This window comes from Pseudonaja textilis, chromosome 3 (genome assembly GCF_049901715.1).
Source record: "Pseudonaja textilis isolate UNSWEBS1 chromosome 3, rPseTex1.2, whole genome shotgun sequence".
NCBI lineage: Eukaryota > Metazoa > Chordata > Lepidosauria > Squamata > Elapidae > Pseudonaja > Pseudonaja textilis.
Genome location: NC_141992.1, coordinates 1,456,644 through 1,466,451, shown reverse-complemented (window position 1 = coordinate 1,466,451; position 9,808 = coordinate 1,456,644). Strand labels below are relative to the sequence as shown.

The following is a 9,808-nucleotide window of genomic DNA, read 5'->3' as shown; positions in this document are numbered from 1 at the left end:
AATCCTCTGAACCTCCCGGAGAGATTCTGTCCCACCTTTGCTGGAAACCTTCAATGATGGACCCCCCACCCCAATTCCAAGGGAGAGGCTGTCCCATGGCTTCCTGGCTCTCCCAATCAGGCCATTTCTCCTGATTTCAGGTTTGGGTCTCCCTGGTTGTAAGACGGGGAAGAGTGAAGTCCTGGGTAGCAACAGAAGCAATCATGGGCAGAAACCTCATATCTGAACCTTTGTTTTTACAGCATCACCGAGGAGGAGACTCAACCGAATTGTGCCCAGTGTACCAATCTCACCCGAAGACCTCTTCTCTAGCCTGGCTCACCCTGGAGTCCCTACCCTAAAACCCACCCTGGATTTATCCCTTCTTTTCTGGAATAAAGTATTGGTCCTAGCTTCCATCTCGGGTCTCAGGTGTCTTCTTCGGCCCCTTTGGGGTTTTCCCCTCCCTCCCTTGACCCTTGTTCCTCCCCATGTTCAAAGAAGAGGAGCTGAGACAGGGGTGGGATCCAAAATTATTAACAACCGGTTCGGTGGGCGTGGCTTGGTGGATGTAGCCATGTAACTGGGTGGGCATGGCTCTCTCTTTTTTTTTTTTGCCACCCCGCTGTTTTGGGGGCCTTCTGGGCCACAGGGAAACCTCCTGGTGGGGCGTTTTTGCTCCTAAAAGGCTTCCCTGGGGCTCAGGAAGGAAAAAAAACAGAGCCTGGAGGGGGTGTGCAGCACCCCCAGGCTCCATTTTGGGGCCATCTGAGCCCCAGGGAAGCCTTTTGGGGAGCCGTTTTTGCTCCCAGGAAGCTTCCCCGTGGACTAGGAAGGCAAAAAATGGAGTGGGGGGCAGGAAACGAGCTGCAGAGACCCTGGGAATATCCCCCAAAATGTCTGCAGGAAAATTCCCCATCCCATTTTCCTACCAGTCTATCATTCTTTACAGTCTCCAGCTCCGTTCTGAGGGGGAAGAGAGAGAGAGAGAGAGAGAGAGACTTTTGGCCTCATGCAAGGAAAACAGCAGAACCCGCAGAAGTCTTTCTTTCTCTCCCCCAAACTCCGCCAGAAAGGAGTCTTTTGTGGCGGCGCAGCCTCTTGGAGCAGGAGGCCTTGCAGGGTCCCAAAGACTCATTTCTGGCGGAGTTTGGGGGAGAGAAAGAAAGACTTCTGCTGCTTTCCTTGCGTGCAGCCAAAAGCAGAAGAAGAAAGAAGTGGAAAGAAGCAGCCCGGTGGCCCGGCCAGGCGTGTGGGGCACGTGGGGCAAGTTCACCCACTCCACCCTTTCCCCCCTCCCCTCACTGCCTCGTGTTGTTTTCAATGCAAGCCTTGTGTTCCTGCAGGCCATGTGGGCGGTGCAGCCTTGTGTTCCCGCACAGCCTGGATTAATTGCTTAGGGGTGGACATTTCTCTGTGGGCCACCAAAATTTTCTCACGGACCACCAGTAGGCCGCAGCCCACCAGTTGGCAACCACTCTTCTAATCCAACCCTCTGCTCAGGCAGGAGACCCTAATGGTCGTCCAACCTCTAAGTGTTGTCCAATCTCTTCTTAGAAACTCCCAGTGTTGGAGAATTCACAACTTCTTTATCTTGTGCGCATTTGACCTTTGTTCTGAATGCTGTACCAACTCTCAGCTGTTCCTGGGTGCAATCCAAAGCCCTGATGGTCACCTGTGAATCCCTGCATGGAATGTGGGAAGGTTATTTGCAGGGCATCATTGTCTCCACCCATCCATCCCATCAGGTCAGGTCCCAGGGACAAATTCAGGATTCCGTCAAGCAGGGATGGTCATTGGGTAGGAACTGATAAGGCCCTCTTGCCTGAGGTGAAATTGGCCTGGACCTGCTGACCTTCCAGAAAGCCTTGAAGCTCTGGCTCTTTTCGGGGCATGGACATTGGAAGTGTAATCAAGATCATCCTGTTCCTGTAGGTTCCTTTCTTTCTTTCTTTCTTTCTTTCTTTCTTTCTTTCTTTCTTTCTTTCTTTCTTTCTTTCTTTCTTTCTTTCTTTCTTTCTTTCTTTCTTTCTTTCTTTCTTTCTTTCTTTCTTTTGGCAGCCGCTTTGTGATTTTCTCCATGCTTTTCATTTGCAACAAAATGTGCTTTTATGTTGCATGTTTAAATCTTCATTAATCACCCTGAGTCATGATAGAAGGATGTATGAGCATATAAATCAATATTTCAAGGGCATTTTTTCAAAAAGGCAACTGGGCTGTTTCTTTCCTTGAGGAGGAAGATCAAAGCCAAACATACCTTTTTTTCTTTTCCCAAACGGCAACTGGACTTTCTTGGTTTGTCTTTTGAAGACGTTTCGCTCCTCATCCAAGGAGCTTCTTCAGCTCTGACTGGATGGTGGGGAATGGAAGGATTGATACTCCTTGCAGACAGAGCTGGTCATTTGCATCCTTTGAGAGGGTCATTATGGTTACCTGGAAGTTTACTTGTGTCAAATGGATGTGGAGCCTTCTTGGCTGCAGGATGTTTTCTGCAGATGTTGTCATGCAAGTGGCTGTGGAGAAGGCTCCACATCCATTTGCAGCACTCAGGTGACCCCGATGACACAGGTAAACCTCAAAGTGGCCCCAATGACTCTCTAAACAAATATTGGACCATAGATGACCATCCATCCACAACGGAATCTGATTAGTGGACACCTCAAAGGACATGGACGACCAAAAGTCACTCAAGAGAGCACCCATCATTTTATTATTCCTCTGAGGCTCTTTTGCTTGGAACTTTAGCAATGGGAGCATGATTGGAACTCTGTGCAAAGAAGCCAAAGATAGTTTTCATTGGGTTGGTGATCTCCTCCAAGAACTTGTATACGATTCTAAGTTGACTTCTAAGTTTAGGGTGTTTTAGCCAAGTCATAGCCCAAAATAGTGCCTTGCTATTCTTCAGGCTGGTTTTTAAAAAACCTCCTAGGAAAAAAATTAAAGAATTCACTGAAGCTTCTCTGCATTGAGCCCAGCAACATCAGGGAAACTTATGAGAGGCCCAAGGAAGGAAGATTCCTTTAGATGTGCAGAGGGAGAGCTGTGTCTCCCCCCCCACCTCTGTTTTGGGGGAGGGGGCTGCAGTAGTGTTCAAAGCCAGCGGAGAAAGTGCCTGCCTCCCATTCCCTGGAATCCCTTCCTGATCGAGAAGATAGACTAACAGGCACCCTCAGCACACCCACAAGGAGAACTATCTTCCTACTGTGTTTCCCTGAAAATTTTGGGGGGATGTCATCCACGGACTAACCTCACTTGTGCACATCACCCCTGGCCTCCTTTTCGCTGTCAAATGCCTTCAGGAACTTCTTCTGCTGCAGCTGGTAAGGCTTTCCTGAAGGCCCCTGCAGCCAATAATGGAGCTCTGGATCGATCCAGAGCTTTGTTATCAGCTACAGAGGCCTTCATGAAAGCCTTGCCAGCCCTGCCAGCTGCAGAAGAAATGGGCCAACAAGGCAGGTGTTGGGGGTGAGTGTGAGGCCTGGCTACACCTGTCCAAAGGTAAGTAGTAGGGCAACTCCACACACCACCATCCCCACCCTAGCTTAATTATTACCCATGCATTCAAGTAGATGTGATCTTAATTAGGGCTTATTTTGTGGTGGGGGGGGTTGGGCTTATATTGGGCACATATGTAAAAATGAAGCTAGGACTTACTTTCAGGGTAGGTTGTATTTTGGGGGAAACAGAGTATTTGGTAGAAATGGGAGGTGCACATTCCCATTCCCAACTCAAGAGTCAAGAACCCAGTTATAAAGGCCAGCCTGGGATCCTAAGAGGTTGACCCCAGAAGGAAATGGCTGCACTTTGTGAGGATGCTGAGGGTGGGAGATGGCCCACCTGGCCATGTCTCCTCTGGATGTATGGAGACGTTTTGGGTCCTGAAAGGCCCAGAGATGGGATCTTGCTTAATCTGGGATGCCAATTCCAGGGGAACGTCTCAGCCTCGGGATCTTCTCTTTTGCAGAAAAACCTGGGGTGTGTCCCAAGGCCCATCCAGGCACAATCACTATTTGTCCTGTGAGATGTCAAAGTGACTGGCAATGTGATGAGAAACGGAAGTGTTGCACTTATGCTTGCATTACTGACTGCATGGATGCTATCTAAGGTAACACCGATAAAAGTTTGCGTAGACCAAAGGAATGGCTGGGGGGTGGTCTCCTAGGGCAAGACAACACAGGGCGCCAGTGGTGAATTTGCCAATCTTGGTGTTCTCTGGCAAATGCCAAACGTACTGCATGGTGTTGGGCTGTAAGCACAACCCCCACCTGTCGACGTCGGGCCCTCATACCACCCTTATGGAGTCTGTTTCTGCAGCCACATGCACATTTGTGGCCCACTGGAGGTCATTTTGCAGGGCTCTGGCAGTGCTCCTCCTGTCCCTCCTTGCACAAAGGCGGAGGTAGCGGTCCTGAGGCTGGGTTGTTGCCCTCCTCTGGCCTCCTCCATGTCTCCTGATGTACTGGCCTGTCTCCTGGTAGCACCTCCATGCTCTGGACACTATGCTGACAGACACAGCAAAACCTTCTTGCCACAGCTCACATTGATGTGCCATCCTGGATGAGCTGCACTACCTGAGCCACTTGTATGGGTTGTAGACTCCGTCTCATGCTGCCACTAGAGTGAAAGCACTGCCAGCATTCAAAAGTGACCAAACCATCAGCCAGAAAGCATAGGAACTGAGAAGTGGTCTGTGGTCACCACCTGCAGAACCACTCCTTTATTGGGGATGTCTTGCTACTTGCCTCTGCTTTCCACCTGTTGTCTATTCCATTTGCACAACAGCACGTGAAATTGATTGTCAATCAGTGTTGCTACCTAAGTGGACAGTTTGATTTCACAGAAGTGTGATTGACTTGGAGTTACATTGTGTTGTTTAAGTGTTCCCTTATTTATTTATTTTTGAGCAGTGTATTAGAGGATGATTATAAAAGACTTGTAAAAGAGTTACAGAAACTGCCACAGAAAAAGGACATTAAATTAAAAATGGACAGAATTAAACTGATAAGAACAGATACTACACTTGATCTTAGCCAAAAGGCCAAAAAAGAAATATTTGCATAGTAGGGGACTTCAACTCCATTGCTGATTTCCAAAATGATCACAGTAATGCCGGGAAGAATAAAAGAGAGGAAGAGAGAGCTCCCCAAGATTTGTAGGGAAATGATGAAAGAGCTAAATCTGACAGATATATGGAGAAGATTACATCCTGAAAAAAGACAATTTACATTTTATTCAAATCCCCACCAAACATGGACACGGATCGATATGGCATGGATGAGTAGGGAAATAGCAAACGAGACAAAAGAAGTGGAAATTTTGCCTAATGAATGGGCTGACCATAATCCAATACAGGTAATATGGAAGGGCAGGGCAAAACCAAAGAAAAGATGGACCCTAAGCACTCAATTAATAAGAGAGAAAGAATACATTAATAAATTAAAGGAGGAATTGAATTTTTTTATAAAAGAAAATGATAATGGAGAAACCACGAAACAAAATGTTTGGGATACAATGAAGGCAGTTATAAGAGGCATAACAATCTCTTATAACGCCAAGAGAAACAAGAAAAAATATTCCCAACAAAACAAATTACAACAAAGAATTAAGGAGCTAGAAACCCTTCTACAAAATAACCCAAAAGAACCCAAACTGCAAAATCAGACAAGTATAGCCAAACACAAACTGAATTTAATTGATCAAGAGAAAATGACTATGAATTTGAACTTAACCAGACAAACCTATTTTGAACATGCCAACAAGCCAGGAAGATGGCTATCTTATAAATTAAAAGAAAAGAAAGAGAAGAGATTGATATACCAGTTAATAGATAGCAAAGGAGATACATACCAGGAAATAGAACAGAAAAAAGAAATCATTCATAAATACTTTGAAGATTTATACAAAAGAGAGGATGTCAGTGAAGATAGAATAAGGAATTATCTAGATGAAGTAAAGGATAAGGCAATTGGGGAAGAAATGGCTGAACTATTAAATAAAGACATTACTGAATCGGAATTGAAATCAGCAATAGAGAGCCAGAAAAATAACAAACCCCCGGGCCCAGATGGGATCCCAGGGGAGCTATACAAGGCAATAGCAGATCAAATCGGTCTACTTATGGTTGAAGTCTTCAATGACGTTTTACTGGCAGCCAGGATGCCGGACTCATGGGGTCGTTGATCTCGCTGATCCCGAAGAAAGATACAGATCTCAGATATATAAATAATTACAGGCCGATTTCACTTTTAAATACTGATTACAAAATATTCACACTTATTATAGCAAACAGATTAAAAAGGATCTTAAACTTGTATATACATGTAGACCAAAATGGATTTCTCCCAACTAGGCAAATAAAGAACAATTTAAGAATAGTATTAGACGTACTAGAATTTTACAAAGCCCACCCCGAGAAACAAGTAGCACTTATGTTCCTAGACGCAGAAAAGGCTTTTGACAATCTAAATTGGCAATTTTTAATTCAAAAAATTTATAATTTGAATTTGAGCACCAAATTTGAAAATATTATAACAACTATATATGATACACAACAAGCTAATATAATAGTCAATGGAGAATGCACCCGCCCAATAAAGATAGAAAAAGGAGTGAGACAGGGTTGTCCACTCTCTCCCCTGCTCTTCATATTAGCTTAGAGACATTATTAACACAAATTAGGTGGAACTCAGATATAAAGGGATTAACAGTGAAGAAAGAGGAATATAAATTGCAAGCATTTGCAGACGACATGATTTTCTTCATTGAAGAACCAAAAGACGGGGGACCAAAATTGATGAGTGAATTAGAGAAATTTGGAGCAGTAGCTGGACTTAAAATAAATTAAAAAAAAACCAAATTAATGACCAAAAACCTAACAAAAAAAAACAGGAAATAGAACTAGAAGAAATAATGCATATACAAGTGACAAAGAAAGTGAAATACTTAGGAATTTGGCTAACACCACACTGTAAGACACTTAAAGAAAACAATTATGATAAACTGATACACCAGGTAAAGAAAGATTTAGAATCATGGGGGAAACTTCAAATCTCACTACTAGGCCGAATTGCTACTATTAAAATGAACATTCTCCCCAAATTCTTGTACCTATTCCAAACGATCCCAATTAAATTACATAAAAAGTTTTTTGAAGAACTCAATAGAATAACCCTGAAATTTATTTGGCAAGGGAAAAAACCCAGAATAAATGTAAAAGCACTTTCTCAACTGTGTTAATATCAGATACGTAATGGGGGTTCCAGACTGATGAGCTGTATTCGAGTATTGGTCTAGCAAATATTTTGTATGCTCTAATTTATTAGTGTAATATTACCAGAGAAAAAGCTATGTAGGATTGGGTTAACAACTCTTAACACCTTTTGGGCTATGTAGTTACAGTGGACTCTAGCACTTAGATCATTAGAGATGAGTATTACAAGGTCCTTTACAGAGCTTGGATCATCAACAAGATCTTGACTATTCAGTTTGTATTTTATTTTCTGATTTTTTTTTGCCAATATGTAAGACAGAGCATTTATTTGTTGAGTTTTGAAGTTGCCATTTGTTTGACCATTCTGATACATAGTCAAGGTCTTTTTGAAGGGTAGCAGTATTGTTTGTGGTGTTGAATAATTATATTATCAAGCAACAAACCTGATGTGGGTTAAGGAATGGATAACAAAAAGAAATCCTAGATTATTGATGTTAGAAGGACATGATTTGTTGTTGGGGTGGCATGCTTTCCTATGGTACATGGAACTAAAACACAGGGATATTTTAAAGACATTATATATATGAGGCTTTGTTATTAAACTGGGAGAAAACTAAAAAGCAACGCTATTTAAAAATTCCAGTGTGGTTATCGACTATTGAAGCATATTCTTTCCAATAACATATAAAAAGGAACAAACAGATATGGTGAAATATTGAATGAAAAGGGTGAACTTAAATCTATGTAAGAACTAGAAGAACAAGGTATAAAGATGAATTGGTTTTCATATGCGCAAATATGCTCTAGATATGACAAAGATTTTAAAACAGAAGGTTTTTATGATAAACTGACTGACTTAGATAAAATTTTGACAGGTACTGATGAAAAGGTGATTTAAAAAACTATATGGACATTTATTAGAAATTAAGCTAGAAGAAGAACAAGTTAAAGAAACAATGATTGCTTAGGGGAAAATTTTGGATATGGGATTGATTTAGAGAAATGGCAAAAATTGTGGTCTTGAAATTATAAAATGACAATGTCAACAGCATATAAAGAAAATTTGTATAAGATGTTTTACAGGTGGCATTTCCCCCCGACAAGGATAGCAAGAATGTTCAAGAACAAGTCTGAAAAATGTTGGAAATGTCATCAGATACCGGGTTCACATTACCCTATGTGGTGGATGTATGCAGAAACTAAAAGTTATTGGACTAAAATCCACACATGGTTGGAAAAAATGAAAAAGAAACACATAGACTTGAAACCAGAGATATTTTTATTGGGAATCTTACCTGAAATATACAGTAGGGAATTGAAATATTTGATTGTAAATGTATTAACAGTGGCTAGGATTGTATTTGCTAAAAATTGGAAAAATGAGAAAATACCAACGCAGGAGGAAGTTATTAAGAATATAATTGAATGTGCTGAAATGAGTAAATTGACATTTGAAATTAGAGAACAAGAAGATAAACAATTTTATAAGATTTGGGATCTATTTTATCAATGGTTAGAAAATAAAATATGGTAATGAAATATGTAGAATTTTACAAACCAAAAAGAATAGAATTATATAGAATATAATATAAAGATTATATTCTATATATTATATTCTATATTAAATTCTATCCACTTTAAAAGCCTTAGTAAGACCACACCTAGAGTACTGCATCCCGTTTTGTTCACCACATTATAAAAAAGATGTTGAGACTCTAGAAAAAGTACAGAGAAGAGCAACCAGGATGATCAGGGGACTGGAGACAAAAAACATACAATGAACTGTTACAGGAACTAGGTTTGGCTAGTCTAGTGGTGAGATGGGCAATTCTATCATTTCCTGAGGGCCAGGTCTTCATCCCGTCACCCTGGAGCTGAAGGGCGGGCAGGGAACCGCAGGAAGCTGCTTTGTCTTTAAAGCGTGTTTCTCCTCTTCTCATCCAGGGAAATATATGATTCGGCCTTTCTAACATTTCCTAGAATATTTCACTCTTCTAGGAGAGGGGTGGGCGCTGACTCTCTACACAGATCTATGAGGAGAGGTCCCAGCCCAACGGACGGCCTCACCATGACGCCTGCCTTCGCAAAACCCTCGATCCTGCTTCCAATCGCCTCCCTCCCTCCCTCCATTTCGAGGAGAAGAAGTCGCAAGTAACTTACGAACAGGTGGCAGGCAAAAAAGATTTTGTGCGGAGAAACACGGGAAGCCCTCATTTTTCCTGATCTCCTGTTTTATTTTCCTGGGGTTTTTTCCCCACTTCTTCTCTTTCTGTTCTACTTATTTAAATAAAGGCAGAAAACTTTCTCTGATCTCCTCATGGCCTCCAGCCAGAGCATCCGTGAGGAGCCATAGCAGAGTCTCTGCGTCCATCCCAGACTTACTCTGAGTTTCAGGGATTTCAGCCTCCGAGAGAGGCGTCCCTCCCACTTTCTCTCTGGAAAGCCACATGGGGGATCGATGCGCTGCCTCTCAGCCCCTCTTCCTCTGACATGGGTGGGGAGGGGAGAGACAGGTCAAGGTGGGGAGGGGAAGCCCCCAAAGGGAATGAAGGAGACACCGGAGACCGGGAGGGCAGCTGGAACCAAAGCTTTATTGCAGAGAAGAAGGAATGAGCCCAG

The 9,808-nt window shown here is 42.6% G+C and overlaps 1 pseudogene; it reads right to left on the bottom strand.

Moving 5' to 3' along the window:
* Nucleotides 1-4,918: 4,918 nt before the first annotated feature.
* On the bottom strand, nucleotides 4,919-5,030 carry LOC113452066 (U2 spliceosomal RNA; annotated as a pseudogene).
* Nucleotides 5,031-9,808: the final 4,778 nt, after the last annotated feature.